Consider the following 22,579-nt stretch of genomic DNA (forward strand, 5'->3'; position numbering starts at 1 on the left):
AAGAGGTGGGCTTTCAGGTTAGTTAAAGGATTTGAAAGAATTTCTTTCATTTGCATTAGAAAAGAGTAGTGAAGTTTGCCTCTGCATGCATTAAACTCTTCTGAAATTTGTGCTCTTAGTCCATTCCATAGAATTAATATGGTATTAACTACATGTGTACAAAGAAAAGAAAGAACAATTTAAAATATCTTTAGCTGCTTTTGCTAAGTGAGATGGGAAAACTTACTGTTGATAATCACTAGGCTTTTTTACCTTCTTCGTTATAGCTCAACCACCTCCTGAACTGGTAAATTTGCAGAAACAGTTGAAGGAAGCAGGAACTGCTTTCGTTTTAGGGCATAAGAAGTTTGAAACTCACAAGTAGGCTCTGCAGAGACAGCTGCAAAGTGAAGTGAGTACTGATCTTTATTTGGTCAGGTGTTAGTCTGATCCACTGTGTATACATGTAAGCTTGGTGTGTGTCACACCAGTGTAAATCAGATTGGTTTTAACATCAAAAATTATCCCCCCACTATTCTAAGGTAACCTTCTCACCTGAGAAATTCTTGGGTGATGATATAACTATATTTATAACAGTAATAAAATCCCAAGGAAAGCGCACTCATAAACAAAAATTGTCCCAGTCTCGGTTGTGCCCTCTAGTAATGTCTCTTGATTCTTGCCCTGTGACTTAGAATTGTTGACACTCTGGTGTCTGCCTCATACCTTATAGAACTGTTCTTAGAGATGAGTGCAAATGGAGGTGGCAAACTTGTTTGTGTGCTCTATTGTTTTCTAGGGACCTGTGGACTACAGGCATGAAGCTGCTCAGAATGGACAAAATGGAGAAGAGAATAAGCCCTATAAAAGACTTGTTCCTTTTTAAGTGAACTGGGATTTCTTTTACATTGATTTCTTCCCTTCTTTAAATCTTTTCAGATTGAGCATTCTGCAAAGCTGAAGGCCCAGATATTAAATTATGATGCTTCTGTAAGGAGGTTAACTATGCAGGTGGCTGATTTAAAATTGCAACTGAAGCAGATTGAGACAGGTTAGAGAGATTTTTAACTTACAAATGTGTATGTGTAAAACTTCCAGTATATATGGAAATGTAATGATCATTACTGAAGTTTCAGTAATTCTCATAGTAGGGGAAAAGCCATAGAAATATGTCATCTTAGAAGTAAAAACTCTGTCCATTTCAGGAATACCAACCAGTCAGTCATCAGCTAACGTGACTTGCTTTTATAGGTTCCTTTGGCTTGGAAGAGCCTTGTACCCCAAATAAGAAAGGTGTAATGGCACAGAGGTTCCCAAATTCATGGACCTTGGTTTTTCTTTTATATTTGTTACCTTGATAATAAGATCAATCTGACCCTTCAGGGTTTTTACGTGTTCCTTGAGAGATGAGTAAAATATGTGAGAAGCAGGGTGACTTATGTCACACTAGAGGCCTGGTGCATGAATTTGTGCATGGGTGGGGTCCCTCAGTGTGGCCTGTGGGGATTGTGCTGAAACTGGCAGTCCAGCGCCACCTGCTGCTACTGCCTACCACTCTCGCTCATCCTGATCCTGCTGCACCTGCCGCAGGCTCACGCCCAGTCAGTCCTGATCGGGAGAAGCTCGTCTGCTGCAGTGGCGCTTGCCTGCATCTGGCGCCTGTCCCAAAGGGTATGGGATGGAGGGGCAGTGGGGAGAGAACGCAATCTGCCCTTTGGGCAGGTGGTGGGATGCCCTTGCCTGCCCAGGATCCAGATCTGTCCCTGACTTTCGCAGGGATTGTCAAGATTTCTTCCTTGCAGAGTGTCTAGGGAGGGGAAGCAGCTGCGGTGCCTGAGGCCAACTTTCAGGAGGCTAGTGGCCCTGTGCTAGTGGTACTGGTCTGTTGGTGCCTGGCCTGTTCTCTAGAGATTGGACCTGCAGGACTACTGAGGGAGTGAGTGGCTACTGCTGCTGGCTGGTGGGCCTCCAGGAACAGGTCAGTCAGCAGAGCGGCACTCCCCCTGTGGGAGCGCACTCACCACCAGGGGGCAGCTCCTGCGTTGAGTGTCTGCCCCCTGGTTTCAGTACATGTCAGAGTGACTGGTGGACCTGTCATTCAGTTGCTTTAGATAGAGGTTAGTATATATCACATTGATTATATACAATGTTTATGTTTTTGCACCTCAATTTTGAAGTTACTGATTAACCTTGGTTGGACACATTTAACTTCTTTGCGATAACCATTATAATAACCTGGTTATTAACAGGGAAGGAGTAAAAGGAAGATTAGGTAATAGAGACATGCCATTTATACAGCTTTGCCAGGGAATTGCAGTTAATAGTCTCCAAGTTTATTACCTAAAGATCACTGTGGGAAGGCACTAGACAATGGACCCATGCCCAGTGAGGTCTGCATGACGTGGGATGTTGCTTATCTGTTAGTCAGTCACACCAGGGAATAAGTCAGTAGCCAGAAATAGGCATGCCACCGCAAGTACAGGAATATTTAATTTTTAAGCTCCTGAACAAAGAAGCCCCTCTCTCTCGCTGCTCACCTCAGATTCCCAGCTTATGGTGTTCTTACCTCCCTCTACTCACCCTGTGACCCACAGCCATGTAGACTTCACACAGTGTACTGATGTACTAAATGTAGCCTGACACTAAATCATGCCCTGCTCCACCATGGAATGGACACTCTGGATACTGGCCCTACTCTTTGATTCTGCTGAAGCCCTGTCTGCACTCTTTTCAGGACTAGGCTAAGGGACATTGAACCCTGCAGACCAGAAAATATAATTACACACCAATAAAATACATTCATTCTCCCATGGGAGTCTTAGAAAAGTCTTTTTCTAAAGATACTGCAAGAGCCACCCACTACCACTAAAGTCGGAAAAATTTGACCCAGTGATTTCTCCAGCTACAGTTGGACCTCAGTTTCCTCATTTGCAATGGGGATATGAATATCTACTTTGCCATGGTGAAGAAGGCAAAATGAGATGGCTCTCAGTTGAGTGCCTGCAACACATCAGATACTCAGAAGGATTACTGCTATCATGTTACTGCATGTTTGCCCTGAGGATGCATACTGCCTGCCTCTTCTTCATAACAGGTGTACTGAAGCTGAGATACAAAGCTCAAAAAGAAAGTTTCTGTGTGTTAGCAGTTGAACTGGTTTCCACATTTCCTGGCCTGGAGCCTTCCTCAGTTCCTATTTGTACTCACTCCTCCTCAGTTCCTTTTCCCATCTTCCACACTAGTTTCATTTTTATCTCTTGACTCCTTCCCTGTTCCTTATTTTCTCTCAAGCCTATTTGCTAAACTGCCCACAGCTGAAATCACAGTGATCTCGAAAGATGAATAGTTTGAGGATGGAACCTTTTCAAACACATGCATTGCCCTGGAGGCATTGCTGGAGAGTAGCGGCCACAAGACTGGCTATGCATGTTCAGGTTTTGCTTAGGGAGTCCCAGCATCTGTACACCTCCCTACCTGTATGACCTAGCCTTAGCTCCCCAGGTGTAATGTGGGAGGAGCAGAGTTGTTAGTCTTGTTGTGGCTGCAGGTCCTCATACCCTTATCTGAAAACTAGAGGCCTGATGCATGAAATTTGTGCACTCACCTTCGGTGGCTCACCTCGGACCTCGCAGCTGTGGCTTTGTCCGGAAGGTTGTCCAGAAGGATGTCTGGAAGGTCATTCGGCTGTCCGGTCTAATTAGCACATTATGTTTTTATTATCGACTAGAGGCCTGGTGCACAAAATTCCTGCAGTCAGGCGGGAGGGGCCCCCCAGCCTGACCTGTGCCCTCTCAGTTCTGGAGCCCCACGATAGATTGCCCCAAAGATGTAGGCTCCTGGATGAATTGCCCCAAAGAGGTAGACTGGAGTAGGGTCCCTGCCTGCATGGCATGTAAAGCCTCGGGACCCCCAGTGCTAGAAGCTAAGACCAGCAGGTCATAATAATTGCGAGAAGTTCACCAGAAGGCTGATGGGCTTCGATATTCAGCAGGGCTGAAAATCTGCAAATTATTACCTGCTGCTAGATGAAAGGCCAAAAGCAGTTCCCCTAACCTGATAATTTTTTACTGTTTATCAAACCTGACCTTTGATATGTGTGTTTATTTTGTTAAAGGGCAAAATGTGTAAATAAAAAGCCATGGGTCCAGAAATTCGGCAAGCCACTCCACTAGAGAGCTGGTTTCCGCCTGGCTTTCCCCCATGCCTTCCAAATTTATACTTCTTGTCCAGTGTATCCATTTATGTGTCAGCCCCTTCTCCAAATTCCTGAACCCTTGATGCAAAAAGACTGCGGCACCCCAGGCCACGCCATGTGGAGCTAGCTGCCAGGCCCCACCTCCGTGCACACAGCATCAAGTCTGCGCCCACCTGTGCACGCAGCCTCCTGATGATGGATGTGATGGGCATGAGGGCATTGCGGCGTGAGGGCTTAACAACCACATAAACTTATATTAGCATAGATAGATTGGGCCCTATAGTGGTTTTGCCACAGCCCTGGGAGTTCTGGGGCAGCATCCTTTAGTGAACCATGTTTGCAGTCAAATATGTGACTATCCATGCTGGGTAGAATAAATAAAGGTAATGAATGGATTTGCATCAGTTCAGGTAAAGTTTATCAACAGTGAATTCATGTCTGCTTAGGCTTTGTTACCAAATTTATGAATATGATTGTGGATCGTGGGTTGTGAAATAATATCATGCATTAAGAAGGAAGGCCTAGCTCTGGCTAATTTTGTTCAGTGGTTAGAGCAATGGCTTGCAGACCAAAAGATGGTGGGTTCCATTCCTGTCAACCACATATACCTCAGTTGTGGGTTTTCTCACCATCTTTGGTTGGGGGTGCATGTGGGAGGCCAAGTTGAGGTGTCTCTCACATCAGTGTTTCTCTTCTCTCTCCCTATTCCTCTACTCTTCCCTTTCACTCTTCAATGGAAAATACATCTTTAAATGAGGACTAAAAAAAAGGCCTAAAAACAAGGTCTATGAAGTTATAACTGGTACATAAAGCTCTCAAAAAAATGCTAATAAGAATTGGCTTCAGAAATTGTTTAGTGTGCATATTTGTTCTTATTAATACCTCTCTCTTCATTTAAAAAAAAATATCAAGCATATTTGAATTTTTTTTCCTGCTCATTGGTCACATTATTTTCATTTAGCCCCCAGCCAAAGCCATCTCTGTTTCATCATTCTGCCAGCAGATTTATGGTGTCTCCTACTGGTGAAACAAGCAGGGATTTCTTGAAAAAAATCATCTCAAACAGGAAAAGCTGATGGGAGAGACAGTTACACCAAAGATCATAAATCATCCAAATACAAGCACAGTTGTTTGCTCCCACATTTCTGATCTTTAGTTTGTAATCACACCAAGGCAAGAATGAAAGAGCTAGAGCAAGAGATTGATTGCTTAGAAAAGGCTTTCTTCGGTATTCTGTTGCTAGAAGCCCACTAGCATCTAAGAGTCTGCCTCCACTCATTTAGGTAAGCTTCTGCAGAAAGGGTTTCAGGACTTTCATGGTCCTTTTATCTGAGTACTAGTGAGTGAGCTGTAGAGAGCAAGAAGGAGGAGAAGTCTATGCTTGCTGGACCTGGGAAATCTTTAGCCTGAGTAGCTTCATCCTCACTGCACCTATGGTTGCCTGCTTACCAGAGACTTCTCCCCTGTGACATAACATTGTGGGAGGCAACGGGTTAGAGCAAGTTCAGCATTTTGCTTGACATGCAGACGTGTTCAGAGAATGGTAATCAATGGCTTTTCCCTTACTGCTGATTAGTTTTATTATTAATGCTGAATCCTTAATAATGTGGGTCAGTTATACATCATAGTCAACTATTTGCAAGGATAATAGAATTTCTTTTCAAATTAAACTCCTTAGGAACCATGTTGCTGTTTTCACTGTGTAATTTGTAATATTCTTGTCCTGATACCTTTTGCCCTTTAGGTCTGGACCAATCCCAGTCCTTTGCTTTTCCCAGTCCTTGTCCTGAAAGAATGCTCCCGCCTTCAGCAACTGAATCTAGGCACAGCCTTTCCATCCATTCACTCTCAAGCCTTCTGGAGCAGAAAGCCAAGTAAGTTCCACATTCTGATTGGCCCAGCCAAGTCTGGTTAGCTGAATGGCCCTGACTTTGCGTTGTTTTAAAGTGACGCTCAAGACCATGTGGAGTGTAGAATCAGATTGTAAGATGATGTGTAATCTTCAAGAATCATCTGAATTATTTGGGGAAAATTCCTTTTAGCAAATAATTAATTTTTCCTTGTTTGCTAAACCTGATGTGTGCACAGTGCACTATGGTAGCAGTAAGCATTTTCATAGTTCTATGAATAGACTTGGTTTATAGAAATAAAAAAGCAACATACAAAATCTACAAAAGCAAATTCAGTTTATTTTTAAACTTGAAGTAGTTTCACACATTTTAATTTTAAAGTCCTTCAAAAAAAATAAGTCAGTTAAAAAATATTTGGGCATTTAGTCCAAACAAAAGTCTAATTTGTCTGTTGAGATAAATACTGAATTGGTAGTGGGTTGTAGGGTCTGATTGCTGAAGTAGAATGGCGTATGTAGAAGTTGGGTGGCGGGTCACCCAGGCTGGGATTGAGGCGCATAGGAGACTCCTGTCTGTGCTTGATCCATATGGACGGCACTCTGACTCCTTAGTTCTGGGCTCCAGGCTGGACATCTGTCTGCATATTTTGATTCACTCCCAGTGTACAGAGTTGAAAACTGCCACATGTGTCCATCATGGTCCTAATGCGTGTAATGTGCATTTATTTATATTGCTTTCTCATGATAAAGCCAAGAGGAGAAACAGCACACCCATGTGGGAGTTAGGGCACTTGGATGCACATGGGGCTTGTAGTTTTGCATCTTCAGCTGACTCATACTGATGCTGTGCAGAATTTGTTCTTTTCAAAAACGTTTTGTGGTTCTTGAAAATATAAAAGCATTGAGAGTGCCACATTATTTCTTGTCAGCAATATAATACCTGCCTCACAGTGTAAGGTGGTTCTGCAGAGTGCCCAAGCTAATGTCTTGATTACTTGGAATGATGCCAGTTGCATGGAGCGTGCCCAGTGCAGGACAGCTTTCATTTTCACAGAGCACAGTTCATTCTCTAGAGCAGCAGTTCTCAACCTGTGGGTCGAGACCCCTTGGGGGTCAAATGACCCTTTCACAGGGGTCGCCTAAAACCATCGGAAAACATATATATAATTACATATTGTTTTTGTGATTAATCACTATGCTTTAATTATGTTCAATTTGTAACAATGAAAATACATCCTGCATATCAGATATTTACATGACGATTCTCAACAGTAGCAAAATTACAGTTATGAAGTAGCAACGAAAATAATTTTATGGTTGGGGGTCACCACAACATGAGGAACTGTATTAAAGGGTCGCGGCATTAGGAAGGTTGAGAACCACCGCTCTAGAGCCTTTTCCAGAGTCACAAAGGCTTTTCATAGCCCTGTGCTCTTGGTTTTACCTTATTACAACTTCACACTCATGAATTTTATTCTTTCAACCCAGTCTTTATCAAAGACAAACTGAAGTTCAAGACAGACATAAATTTTCAAATGTGGATGAACTATCTTTTGAGGATAATGAGGAATTTGGATCATCTTTTGAACGCAAGTTTAAATGTAAGTACCAGTTTTTAACAGTTGAAAATGTAGAAAGCTAAGTCTTGGTGAAATATATCCATTGTTAAATCAAAGGCCTTAAAAATTACAACATTTGTATTTTGTGATAAAAACATGGATACAGATGTATTACCTTTTTTATATCACAGATTTTGATGGGTCTATTTGAGTGTTACTTTTTTTTAATTTTCAAGATAACCAATAATTTCAAAGTTGGAGCTAAGCTCACAAGTGAACCCTTAACTTAATTTACCAAGTTTGGGATTGCCTCAGATTAAAATACCTGATTTTTAATTTTTTTTTCTTTTTATGGAATATGAAGATGCTAAGTTATTTAAGTTATACAGATTCTGATGACTGCATCAGATGTAGAAACCTCATTCTTAGTGAATGAATGGAGGTGAAAGTATATTAGCTTCCTTGTCTGAAAACTGGAGGCCTGGCTCTGGCTCTGCCTTAGATTGTTCTCTGGGAGAATACTGCTTAAGTATAAAATTAGGATATAGAAGTCTGTCAGCTCTAAGGTTCTCTCTAGCCTAGGAAATCTTTATATTTGTATATAATCTGTAGTTTTGCATTGTGAGCTTCATTGTCAAATCTGAAAGTACTCTACTTTGAACAGTTAAATGAAAGAGCTTAGTAAAATTGGTAAATTCTTTGCAACTAACTTTTTAACAATTTTGTTAAGGCTTTACTATCTAAATGGAGTTCATATAATTATCAGCAAGTCAGGTGAATTCTGTCACTTTCCTGTTGGGTTATAAATCTAGTTTTGGAAACAAATCTAATTCTTTTAAGTGTAATAACACTTTGAGAAGCAAACACATTGTCAAGTGGTATGCTGAAAGTCTTAGAATTAATTCTGTAGGAAAAGATCTGGATTGGTTGCTTTGGCTGAGACTTGAGCGCAGCCAAAGTTACCCCCATACTGCCCTGCCTTCTTTTGCTGTTGTTAAGGACTCCTGGGACACTCATTTGTACCTATTATAGATGCAGCAGACATGCCGATACAGTTTGAAGTGAACGGCCTCCATCCTGCTGGTGACATGCCTCCCTTGGGAACTGCCTTGGGTGCTCCTCCTGCCAGACCTATCTCCTCTCATTACCCAAGTAAGTTTTCCTTGGTTGTAACTACAGATAGTATGATAGCTACTAAATGCCAGCCTGTTCCTAGTGAGTTATTTCATTTATTGAGGGAGGACCTTTATAAGCATAAATTATTCAAAGTCTTAGAGTTGAGTATTGCCATTGTTAATATATTTCTGAAATAAATTTGAACATGTAAAGAGGAGAAAATTAAAGGAGTTGCTTCTCATTAATCTTCCCCAGCAGTGGCTTTTTAAAAAAAATCTTTATTGTTGAAACTATTACAGAAGTCCCCTTCTTTCCCCCATTGACCTCTTCCAGCCTGCTCCTGGCACACGCCCGCCCCCCCCCACACACACACACACACAGGCCCTCACCATCCCATTATTTGTGTTCACTCATTATGCATATATGCATACAAGTTCAATGATTGAGCTCTTCCTACCCACCTCCCCTCCCCTGACTTCCCTCTGAGGTTTCACAGTCTGTTCCATGCTTTTATGTCTCTGGGTCTATTTTTGTTCATCAGTTTATTTTGTTCATTAGATTCTACACATGAGGAGATCATGTGATACTTATCTTTCTTTGACTGGCTTACTTCACTTAGCATAATGTTCTCCAGGTCCATCCATGCTGTTGCAAATGGTAAGAGTTCTTTCTTTTTTACTGCCACACAGTATTCCATTGTGTAAGTGTACTATAGTTTTTTTTATCTACTCATCTGTTGATGAGCACTTAAGGCTCATTCCAAATCTCAGCTACTGTAAATTGTGCTGCTGTGAACATAGGGGTGCATTTATTCTTTCTAATGAGTGCATTTGGTTTCTTAGAATATATTTCTAGAAGTGGGATCACTGGGTCAAATGGGAGTTCCATTTTGAATTTTTTGAGGAAACTATACTGTTTTCCACAGTAGCTACACCAGTCTGCATTCCCACCAGCAGTGTACTTTTCTCCACATCCTCGCCAACAGCTGTCATTTGATTTCTTGATGATAGCCACTCTGACAGGTGTGAGCTGGTACCTTATTGTTGTTTTGATTTGCATTTCCCAGATGATTAGTTACTTTGAGAATTTTTTCATATGTCTCTTGGCTTTCTGTATGTCCTCTTTGGAGAAGTGTCTATTTATGTCCTTTGCCCATTTTTTAATTGGACTGTTTACCTTGTTTTTGTTAAATTGTATGAGTTCTCTATATATTTTGGAAACTGACTCCTTATTGGATGTATCATTGGCAAATATGTTCTCCCATGCAGGAGACTCTCTTGTTATTTTCTTTTTAAAAAAAATACTTTTATTGATTTTTTACAGAGAGGAAGGGAGAGGGATAGAGAGTTAGAAACATCGATGAGAGAGAAACACCGATCAGCTGCCTCCTGCACACCCCGCACTGGGGATGTGCCTGTAACCAAGGTACATGCCCTTGACCAGAATCGAACCTAGGACCCTTCAGTCCACATGTCAACGCTCTATCCACTGAGCCAAACCAGTCAGGGCTCTTGTTATTTTCTTGATGGTTTCTTTTGCTGTGCAGCTGCTTTTTATTTTGATGTAGCCCCATTTGTCTATTTCCTTCTTAGTTTCCTTTGCCCTAGGCATTGTATCCATAAACATGTTGCTGTGTAAGATGGCTGAGATTTTGGTGCCCGTGATTTCTTCTAGGATTTTTATGGTTTCCCAACTTAAATTTAAGTCTTTTATCCATTTTGAGTTTATTTTGTGTATGGTGTAAGTTGGTCTTATTTCATGTTTTTGCATATATCTGTCTAATTATCCCAACACCATTTCTTGAAGAGACTGCCTCTGCTCCATTGTATGCTCTTGCCTCCTTTGTCAAATACTAGTTTAGTATAGTGGTGTGGGTCAATTTCTGGGTTCTTAGTTCTGTTCCATTGATCTGTATGCGATACTTGTACCAGTACCAGGCTATTTTGATTACAGTGGCTTTCTAGTATAACTTGATATCTAGTATTGTTATTCCTCCAACTTTTCTCTTTCTCAAGCTTGCTACAGCTTTTGAGGTCTTTTTTGGTATAATTTTTAGAGTATTTTTCTAAGTCTGTGAAATATGCCATTGGTATTTTAATAGGTATGCATTGAACCTAAAGATTGCTTTGGGTAGTATGGACATTTTGATGGTATTTATTTCTGCCAATCTATGAACATGGTATATTCTTCCTCTAGTTTATATCTTCTTCTACCTCTTTTTTCAATGTGCTATGGTTTTCTGAGTATAGGTATTTTACCACTTTGGTTAAGTTTATTCATAAGTCTCAATTTTTTGTTGTTGTTGCAGTGCTAATTGGGATTGTTCTTTTATTTCTCTTTCTGAGCGTTCAATATTGGTATATAAAAATGCCATAGTTTACTGGGTGTTAATTTTATATCCTGTTATGTTGCATCCCTGTCTTCCTATTCTTAGGGAAAATGGTTTTAGTTTTTAGCCATTGAGTATGATATTGGCTGTAGGTTTGTAATATATGGCTTTTTAATATGTTGAGGTATGATCTATTTCTACTTTACTGAAAGTTTTTATCAAAAAAGGGTGTTGGATTTTGTCATGCTTTTTCTGCATTGATTGAAATGATCATGTGATTTTTGAGTGTTGCAGTCTGTTAATGTGATATATCACATTTATTGATTTGTGGATATTGTACCAGCCTTGCATTCCTAGAATAAATGCCATTTGGTCATGATGTATGGTCTTTTTAATGTATTGCTGGATCTCATTTGCTAAAATTATGTTGAAGATTTTAGGGTCTGTATTCATCAGGGATAATTCTCTTTCTTTGTAGTGGCTTTATCTGGATTTGGGATTAGGGTAATGCTGTCCTCATAGAAAGTGTTCCCTTCCCTTGGATATTTGGAATAGTTGAGGAGATTAGGTATTAGTTTTTCTTTGAATGTTTGATAAAACTTCCCTAGGAAGCCATCTGAACCAGGACTTCTGTTTGCTGGAAGTTATCTAATTACTGCTTCAATTCCATCAGTACTTACTGGCTTATTCAGGTTTTCTGATTTTTCCTGATTGAGTTTTGGAAGATTGTATTTTTCTTATTTGTCCATAGTCTGACAAAGCAGTTACCTTTTTGCTTAAGACAGTTCTTCAGAAACCATTCCATTTTGGGAAATCATAGTATAAAATTGAAATGGCGGTTAATACCCATATACATCTTCAATGTGATTGTAGTATGTTAATAATTCTTTGTTTCCTTCATGTCTTTAAAAAAAAAATAAGGACAGAAGAACCTTTATATTTCAGTTTTCAGAAGAGCTGATGACATTGGAGGAAAACTCGTCATCAAACTTGTCTGGCCCACTTTCTCTTTCTTCTTACTGTCTCTAATTTACACACTTCCCTCCCCTGTGTGGAATCAGGGAGGAAAGCTTTAGGGGGAGATTAGAGCTTTGTCTCATACTCCAGCCAGATCTTTTTCTCCTTGAACTAAAGAGTTTAAGCCGCAAGCTTGAAAGGAGATTTCTTAAGTAAAACCACCTCTTGTTTTTCCAGTGTTTGGATGGGACTATCATGTTCAACGCCTCTTGTAAGTAGTTTCTTGGTTTAAGTCAGCATACTCAGGGAGATGAGGAATTGCCAAACGAAACAAGAGACTTTGAAAGGATTGTTCTCACTGATTCCAGGGTACACCATCCTGTAAAGCACTCATTCAGCGAGACTTCATTGAGAACCTTCACTTCATATATGAAAACTCTATCACCCAATATCACCTCATTGATTTAATTGTGAAAAAAGAAAAACAAACACCTCCTGTGTGCTGGGTGCTGGGCATACTGCAGTGGGCCAACCCAAGCCCTTTCTTCATGGAGCTTCTAGTGGGAAAGTCAGCAGTCAGCTAGCCATCACCAAGACCTCTGATGGGATAGGGACTGAGTAGGGGCAGTGGCCACCCAAGAGTGGCTGTGATAGGTTGTTTCGCAGAGACCTGGGTGAGTAGGAAATAAAAATAATACAATAAAGGAAACCAACTGAGTTCATAGGTGTTCTATCTCAGAGATAGAATGAAAATTATAACAAGGGCTTTTAAAATTATTCTTAAGTAATGTTTACATTGATCATTGAAAAATTCTCTTATAATCATCATTTCCCCTCTTCGTTTGGATACAAAGGGAAGTGAAAAAATCCAAAACTTGGTATCTTTGAGATGTCCAGTGGAAATACTAATTAGGTAGCTACAAAGTACAGTCATGCACCATTTAACAGCAGGTATATATTCTAAGAAATGTGTCCTTCGGGAATTCATTGTTGTGTGAACATCAGAGTGCACTTTTGTAAATCTAGGTGGTACAGCCTCCTGTACATCCAGTAGCCTATTGCCCCTCCGGTACAAGCACATACAGCATGTTACTGTACAAAACAAGATTAAATCAAGCACAGGAGAAAATGACGCCATCGAGAGATGTAATAAACATGAGGTATATGAAGTTGCTGCCCATATAACATGGGATGCTGTTTCACAGCACACTTTTCTTTATCATTCGAAAAAAAAAAAAAACCACTATCAAACAGTGATTAAAAGGGTAGTGTAGTAAATACATAAACCAGTGACATGGTCCTTTATTATATTTATTAAGTATTAGGTACTAGACGTAGTTGTATGTGCTGTACTTTTATATGACTGGCAGCACAGTGGGTTGGTTTACATTAGCATCTCCATAGACACAGGAGTAATGCATTGTATTACATTACCATGTGGTGATAGCCACACCACTTAGAAGTAGTGATTTTTCAGCTCCATTATAATCTTACCAGAGGCCTGGTGCATGATTTTGTGGGGTCCCTTGGCCTGGCTGGTGAACAGGGCCATCTTGTCCACTCCTGATCGGGGCCTACTGGCAGGGGTGGGGTCGCGGGAGCAATCATGGGAAGTTGTCTGGTCATGGGAGCTTGGCTGTGGGAACACATTGACCACCAGGGAGCAGATTCTGCCTTGAGCATCTGCCCTCTGGTGGTCAGTGCACATCATAGCTACCGGCCAGTCTTAACCGTTGCTTGGACTTTTATATAGAGAGAAGATGGGACCACTGTCATATATGTGGTCTGTTGAACGAAATGTTGTTATGCAATGCACAGCAAAGATATAGTCCTTTTTTCTTCTTTATTGTTTAAAGTCAGCAACCAAACAGCATTTCTATTTTGAGATTGCTATTCCATGTGATAAAGTGATGGCATTTAGGTCTGCAAGCAAGAAGAAGATTGCATTTCTGCCTGTGAAAATGATCAACTGCCTCCTCTGGTATTTGAATTTCATGACCAGGAGTATGAGTCCGAAATGACTGTGTTGTTTCTGTCCTGTTAGCAAAAACCTTCAAAATCCTTTGGTGAACCTATGAATTTGTCTCTTAGCATTGCTGGGGGGAAAGTGTAGCCTACAAAAGTTTAGGCTCTTCCAGAGCCAGAGGAGAAAGGCAAGCATAGCCATCTGTGGGATTGACATTGAGTTAAACCTGTGACAGGTGAGGACTTTTGCTTTGAGCTACAGGGAATAGGCAAATAAAGCCTGGAACAATAGATGTAGAACAAACAGATTCATGTGGTTGTGAGAAGGCAGGTACAAAATACTGTGTAAATGTGGTGGTGGAGAGGTGTCACTTTAGGAATACTGTTTTTCTTAGTGGCTGTATCTTGTATTCCTTAGCCAGAAGTGTGCTAAGGTTCCTTCTTATCCACAACCTCACCAGCACTTATTGTATGACTTATTAATGGTAGCTATTCTGGCTGTTTTGCAGTGGCACCTCATTGTCATTTTAATTTGCATCTCTCTAATAATTAGTGACATTGAGCCTATCTTCATGTCTCTTGCCACTTGTATGTTGTCTTTGGAGAAGTATCTATTTAGATTTTCTGTCCACATTTAATGGGGTTGTTTTTCTTTTGGTGGATTATAGGAGTACTTTATGTGTTCTGGAAATTAACCCCTTACCATATGTATTATTGGCAAATATGTGCTCCAATACAGTGGATTCCCTTTTCATTTTGATGCTGATTTTTTTTTGCTTTGCAGAAGTTTTTTTTAGTTCAATATAGTCTCATTTGTTCCTGTTTCTCAAGAATGTTGAGGCTAGGGGACCCTACCCCACTCCCTATGTGGGAGTCTGTTCTGTGGTACTCTTTCCCCCTCCCCACTTTGGAGTCTGTACTTGTTCTTTAACAAATCTCCGCCTTTGCTATACCAAAAAAAAAAAAAAAAAAAAAAAGAATGTTGTGGCTATTTTGGGGTCTTTTTCAGTGTTCTGTATCTCATTTGAATGTTCAGAACATTCAAATTTATATGCAAATATAAATTTTTTGCATATTTCTAGATCTGTGAAATATGCACTTGGCATTTTAATAGGGATTGCATTGAATCTAAGGATTGCTTTGGATAGTAGGCACATTTTAATGATATTAATTCTACCAGTCCATGAACATGGTATATTCTTCTGTTCGTTTATCTCTTTTTTCAGGGTCCTGGGCGCTTGCTCAGTGGTGGGGTTGTGTGGGAGAGGTGGGAGGAAGTGAGTATTAGGTTAGGAAGAGATTGAAAGCAAATCACAGAGCAAGGGAGGCACAGATATATCCAGGTAGCATGAGTCTGCTGCTGGAGGTGCAGTGTTCCAGTGCAGAAGTAGTGTACTATTTCAGGTCAGTCTGGAAAGAAGGTGTGGACACCACCAGAGCAGAGACAGCAACAGAAATCCAGGTCTTCTTTACAGGAAATGAAGGGTGCTGCTGATGGTGGTTGCTTGAAGGCAGAGAGACTGATGTCAGGGTGAGAACATTGATTAGGTTATTTCAGCTCAGCTGTCCAGGTAAAAGGTGAGAGGTAGTCTTATTGTAGTATCTGGGGGAGTTACAGCCTGTAAGCCCTGGTGGATGAGTGAATGTAGTGTAGAAAGGCATGATAAAAAGGGACAGGAATGATAACTTCAGGTCTGAAGCTGATGCTGTGGGATTTCCAAGTGTTGATGGTAGGGAACTGGCCAGAAATGCGGATGAGACTGGGGGAGAGATCTGTGCTAGAGAAAAAGATGTGGGAATGATCAGTGCAGAGCTAATAGCTAAAACTCCAGGAAGGGATCGGCCCAGGGCAAGTGGGAAATGTTGGTAAGATGACTAGGGGGTTCAGGGGCGGGGTGCTGGTTTTGTACTAATTTTGTACTGTTCTGGGCGGGAGAGGCTCGATTGCTTTTGTGGGAATTAGGGGAAGAGTTATACAACTGCTGTATAAATACAGACTAATGTTTAAGTTAGAATCCTAAATAGAGAGTTACAACTGAGGATAGAGGCAGAAATGCAAGGCTTGCGAAGGGCAGAGTACAGAAGAAGGGGTGAGGAAGATAAGGAAATGTGTTGTGGCAGGAGGACAGTTGAAGTTGTTCATGGCAAGGGTGACTTGTTTTCATCGAAGTAAAGTAAAAGGCAGATGCTGTGCCAGGTGTGGGGCTGGAGGCTGCGAGACCATGAAGATGGATCAGCAGGCCAACACAATCAACTGAGAGTCGAGCAGTCTCCCTGGGCCTCTGCTCTTTATTTTCTGTCTCTTTAGGTGCAGATGAGAAAGAAGTTAGAGAAGAGAGTGAAGAAGCAAGAATATGGAACCTGCTGAAAGAACAGAAGCTGAGAGAAGAAAGAAGGCAGAATGAACAGAAAGCTTTGGAAAGAGAACGGAGAAAACTAGAAAAACTGGATCGAGAAAAGGTATAATAAGCATAGCTCAGTTCTCCATGCTAGTAGGTAACTTTTAAAAAGCTTGCTGCAGGCATCCCAATCCTCTCCTGTGCTTAAGCCCACTGAAAAGGGCTGTACATGGGCATAATAGGAGTCTCATAGGAAAAGGGAGCTTTGCAAGTCTGTGAGCATGCATTCTCATGTTCCTGAAAACACACTCGGAAAGGAGATGGACTCTGCTTTGCTGTAGAACTTCCCTGTGTAAGGGGTTTCAAGGTCAGCTGGCTAGGACCAGAAGAAACTGGGGGAGGTGGCTGCCAATCTGGTGGCTTCCTCAGGCTGCCCTGCCCTCCTCCCTCCTCATTGTCTTTGACTTTCTATGTCCTGATTCTGGTCCCAGGCAGATGGATTACCCTGCTACTTCTCATGCCTGCTGGACCTTACGTAGATTAATCTTCTGTATCATGTTCCTTGAATTCCTGGCTCATTTGATCTGGAACACAGACACTTTAGGCACAGTAATTCCTATTCTTCATTACATGATATATTTGTTCCACTTTGATAGTCGCAACGAATGAAACAGTTTTCTGTCATGCACATGTCACATAAAACTATGTGTTTTTAAAATGTATATGTGTACCTCCTATTTTGCTGGTCATCTATTTACAGCAGATTATTGAAGAGTCTTTCAAGACGGAAATGGAGAAAGAATTAGAAGTGAGTGCTCAGGAAATGAAAGACAAATCTGTTTGTGGTGAATATGCTTTAAAGAAATACATGCATATCACCCAAAAGGGCCAAGACCTGAAGAAGGTGGATAAGGTACTGATGCTATGGACCAGTGGTCTGTATGTGAGGATGTGAGGGCTTCTGTGGTTTGTTAGAAAACCTTGGGACAGGAGTTGGAGACAAAAGGTAACAGCAGAGGAAATCCAAAATTCAAATGGAGCCTCAAGTCGTATGTATATTACACTTCTGACAAAATTTTATCTCCTTTGCTTGGGCCAAAGAAGGAATAAATCTTGATTGGTAAGGTTTGTAAAATTTGAGCTATCTCATTTTCAGAACAAGAATGAAAGTGCTATCAATGAAAAACAAATGGATTGGTACTATCTGAGACATGAATTCCATATAATAAAATCCTAATATGCAAATGGTTGAACCGCAGAATGACCAGTCATTATGATGGGCACTGACCACCAGGGACAGATGCTCAATACAGAAGCTGCACCCTGGTGATCAGTGTGCTCCCATAGGGCTCATGGCTGGCGAGCGCAGCGGTGGTGGTGGGAGCCTCTCCCACCTCTGTGGCAGCGTGAAGGCGATCAGTGGGACATCCCCCGAGGGCTCCCAGAATGTGAGAGGGTTCTGGCCGGGCTGAGGGACCCCCTGAGTGCTCGAATTTCATGCACTGGGCCTCTAATATATTACATAAGTCTAGAATACTATGGCTATTGAGAATGCGCACAGGATAGTTAGAGTGCTTGCTAAATTTCACATCTAAAAGTCAACTTTTTGGACTCAAATTATATTTAGGCAGTCCTCGGGTTATGTTGAACTCGATGCATGTTGTTTTGTGGTTACATCACTATCTTCCATTTACAGTATTAATAAAAAAAGTTCCGTCATTTCGACATATGTACATATGTGCTTTGTTTTTTATTATCTGCGACAACTAAAAGTCAGGAATTGTTATCTTGCTTTAATTTTTTTTTTTACTCTTTCACTTCATTACTGCTGTGTATGTGCTCCATGTGAGTGATGTAGGTGCTTCTATAGGTGAGTTCCGACTTAACGGGGAAAATCGCATTATGTCGCGATATAACCCGAGGACCTACTGTATATTTCAAAAAGTTTTCAGCCCAACCAGCATGGCTCAGTGATTGAGTGTTGACCTATGAATCAGAAGGTCACAGTTTGATTCCTGGTCTGGACACTTAACCCAGGTTGCTGGCTCGATCCCCAGTGAGGGACGTACAGGAGGCAGCCAATCAATGATTCTCATTGTTGATGTTTCTATCTCTCCCTCTCCATTCCTCTCTGATATTTTATTTTATTTTATTTTATTTTAGTATTTTTTATTGTTTTATTGCTAAAAGTATTACAAAGAGTATTACATATGTCTCCTTTTTTTCCCCGCCCTTGACAATCCCCTGGCCTCGCTTACCCCCAGTGTCTTATGTCCATTGGTTATGCTTATATGCATGCATACAAATCCTTCAGTTGATCTCTTATCACCCCCCTCCAGCCACCCAGCCCTCCCCGGCTTTCCTGCTGTAGTTTGACAGTTTGTTTGAGGCAGCTCTGCCTCTGTATCTATATTTGTTCATAAGTTTATAATGGTCTTTATTATCCAGAAATGAGTGAGATCATGTGGTATTTTTCCTTCATTGACCGGCTTATTTCACTTAGCATAATGCTCTCCAGTTCCATCCATTCTGTTGCAAATGGTAAGAGTTCCTTCTTTTTTACAGCAGCATAGTATTCCATCGTGTAGATGTACCACAGTTTTTTAACCCATTCATCTACTGATGGGCACTTAGGCTGTTTCCAGATCTTACCTATCATGAATTGTGCTGCTATGAACATAGGAGTGTGTATATCCTTTCTGATTGGTGTTTCTAGTTTCTTGGGATATATTCCTAGAAGTGGAATCACAGGGTCAAATGGGAGTTCCATTTGTAGTTTTTTGAGAAACTCCATACTGTCTTCCATAGTGGCTGCCCCAGTCTGCATTCTCACCAGCAGTGCACGAGTGTTCCTTTTTCTCCACATCCTCTCCAGCACTTGTGTTTTGTGGATTTGTTGATGATAGCCATTCTGACAGGTGTGAGATGGTACCTCATTGTTGTTTTGATTGGCATCTCTCGGATGATTAGTGACTTTGAGCATGTTTTCATATGTCTCTTGGCTTTCTGAATGTCCTCTTTTGAAAGGTGTCTATTTAGGTCCTTTGCCAATTTTTTGATTGGATTATCTCCCTTTTGTTAAGTTGTATGAGTTCCCTATAAATGTTGGAGATTAAACCCTTATCGGTGATAACATTGGCAAATATGTTCTCCCATTCAGTGGGCTTTCTTGTTGTTTTGTTGATAGTTTCTTTTGCTGTGCAGAAGCTTTTTATTTTGATGTAGTCCCATTTGTTTATTTTCTGTTTAGTTTCCAATGCCATAGGAACTGTATCGGTGAAGAAATTGCTTTGACATATGTCTGAGATTTTGTTGCCTTTGGATTCTTCTAATATTCTAATGGTTTCTGGTCGTATATTTAAGTCCTTTATCCATTTGAGTTTATTTTTGTGTATGGTGCAAGTTGGCGGTCTAGTTTCATTTTCTTGCATGTATCTGTCCAATTGTCCCAACACCATTTATTGAAGGGACGATCTTGACTCCATTGTATGTTCTTGCCTCCTTTGTCAAATTTTAATTGAGAATATTGGTTTGGGTCAATTTCTGGGTTCTCTGTTCTATTCCATTGATCTATATGTCTGTTCTTGTGCCAGTACCAGGCAGTTTTGAGAACAGTGGCTTTGTAATACAGCTTGATATCTGGTATTGAGATCCCACCTACTTTGTTCTTTCTCAGGATCGCTGCAGCTATTTGGGGTCTTTTTTTATTCCAGATGAATTTTTTGTGAGTTCATTCTAGGTCTGTGAAATATGCCATTGGTATTTTAATGGCAAGTGCCTTGAATTTATACATTTCTTTGGGTATTTTGGACATTTTAATGATGTTGATTTTACCAATCCAAGAACATGAATATTTTCTGAATAGAGGTCTTTTACCTCTTTAGTTAAGTTTATTTCTAGGTAGCTTAATATTTTTTGGTGTGATGGTAAATGACATTGTTTCTTTAGTCTCTCTTTCGGTAAGTTCACTATTGGTGCATAGAAATGTCATAGACTTCTTGGCAGTAATTTTGTATCCTGCTACATTGCCAAATTCATTTATTAAGTCTAATAGTTTTTTGATGGAGTGTTTAGGTTTTTTTATGTATAATACCATATCATCTGCAAAGAAAGACAGTTTTACTTCTTCTTTTCCAATTTGGATGCCTTTTATTTCTTCTTCTTGTCTAATTGCAATGGCTAATACTTCCAGTACACTGTCGAACAGGAGTGGTGAGAGTGGGCATCCCTGTCTTGTTCCTGTTCTTAGGGGAAATGGTTTTAGTTTTTGCCCATTGAGTAGGCTGTTGGCTGTGGGTTTGTCATATATGGCTTCTCTTATGTTGAGGTATGATCCTTCTATTCCTACCTTGCTTAGAGGTTTTATCAAAAATGGGTGTTGAATTTTGTCAAATGCTTTTTCTGCATCAATTAATATGACTCTGTGTTTTTTTTCTCTCAGTTTGTTTATGTGGTATATCATGTTTATTGATTTGGGGATATTGTACCATCCTTGCATCCTTGGGATAAATCCTAGTTGGTCATGAAGTATGATCTCTCTTATGTACTGCTGGATCCGATTTGCCACGATTTTGTCGAGGATTTTGGCATCTATGTTCATTAGGGATATTGGCCTGTAATTCTCTTTCATTGTGTTGTCTTTACCTGGTTTTGGAATTACGGTGATGTTGGCTTCATAAAATGAGCTTGGAAGTGTTCCTTCCTCTTTAATTTTTTGTAGTAGTCTGAGGAGGATAGGTTTTAGTTCTTCCTTGAATGTTTGGTAAAACTCCCCTGTGAAGGCGTCTGGTCCTGGGCTTTTGTTTGCTGAAAGCTTTTTGATGACTGCTTCAATTTCTTCCATAGTTATTGGCCTTTTGAGATTTTTAGATTCTTCCTGATTGAATTTTGGAATGTTGTATGTTTCTAAGAATATGTCCTTTTCCTCCAGGTTGTCTGGTTGGAGTGGAGTTGTCCATAGTATTTTTTAGCAGTCACTTGTATTTCTCTGGGGTCTGTTGTTATTTCGGCTCTATCATTTCTGATTTTGTTTATTTGGGTCCTCTCTCTTTGCTTCTTGGTGAGCCTGGCTAGAGGTTCATCAATCTTGTTTATCCTTTTCAAAGATCCAACTCTTGGTTTCATTGATTTTATGTATTGTTTTTTTGGTCTCTATGTCATTTATTTCTGCTCTAATCTTTATTATCTCCTTCCTTTTGCTCATTCTGGGCTTTTCTTGTTGCACTCTTTCTAATTCATTGAGGTGTAGATTTAGATGATTTACTACCATTTTTTCTTGTTTGTTTACATAGGCCTGTAGAGCTATAAAGTTCCATCTCAGGACTGCTTTCATTTTGTCCCATAGGTTTTGGATTGTTGTGTTTTCATTGTCAGTAGTTTCCAGGATGTTTTTAATTTCTTCTTTGATCTCATTGGTAACCCAATCAATATTTAATAACATGCTATTCAGCTTCTAAGTGTTTTTATTTCTAAGTGTTTGAGAATTTTGAGTTGTTTTTATTGTAGTTTATTTCTAATATTATGCCCTGTGGTCTGAGGAAATGCTTGGTATGATTTCAGTCTTCTTGAATTTGGGGAGACTTTGTTTGTGACCCAATATGTGGTCTGTTTTTGAATATGTCCGATGAGCACTTGAGAAGAACGTATATTCCTTGGCTTTGGGGTGAAATGTTCTGAAGATGTCAATTAAGTCCATCTGATCTAGTGAGTCATTTAGGATTGCTGTTTCTTTACCAATTTTTTTGTCTAGAGGATTTATCCAGTGATGTCAGTGGTGTATTAAAGTCCCCTACTATGATTTTATTGTTGTTGATCTCTCCTTTGATATCTTCCAGGAGTTTTTTTATGTATTTGGGTGCTCCTGTATTGGGTGCATATATGTTTATCATGGTTAAATCCTCTGTATAGTGAAACCTTTAGTATTATGAAGTGGCCTCCCTTATCTCTTATTATGGCCTTCACTTTGAGGTCTATTTTGTCAGATATAAGTATTGCTACCCCCGCTATATTTTCATTTCCATTTGCCTGAAAGATATTTTTCCATCACTTCACTTTCAGGCTGTGTGAGTCTGATTCTGAGGTCAGTCTCTTGTGGACAGCAAATGTATGGGTCATGTTTTTTTTTTATCCATTCAGCCACTCAATGTCTTTTGGTTGGAGCATTTAGTCCATTTACCTTTGAAGTTATTATTGAAAGGTACTTGTTTGTAGCCATTTCTATTTTTTGTGTCAGTTTTCTTTCTGGGCTTTTTATTTCTTCTTTTTACACCAGTCCCTTCAGCATTTCTTGCA

General features: G+C 40.2%; 1 pseudogene across 1 annotated transcript in view; it reads left to right on the plus strand.

The window, feature by feature from the left end:
• LOC308512499 (centriole and centriolar satellite protein OFD1-like) overlaps positions 1–22,579 on the plus strand; it is a 76,839-nt pseudogene that overhangs the window by 50,527 nt on the left and 3,733 nt on the right. Inside the window, exons 12-18 of the transcript in view lie at positions 299–391; positions 919–1,031; positions 5,924–6,048; positions 7,512–7,624; positions 8,621–8,734; positions 16,258–16,409; positions 17,049–17,153. The product of the transcript in view is annotated as a centriole and centriolar satellite protein OFD1-like (transcript). The remainder of the gene's footprint in view (positions 1–298; positions 392–918; positions 1,032–5,923; positions 6,049–7,511; positions 7,625–8,620; positions 8,735–16,257; positions 16,410–17,048; positions 17,154–22,579) is intronic.

Source organism: Myotis nattereri (assembly GCF_964212035.1).
Source record: "Myotis nattereri genome assembly, chromosome: Y".
NCBI lineage: Eukaryota > Metazoa > Chordata > Mammalia > Chiroptera > Vespertilionidae > Myotis > Myotis nattereri.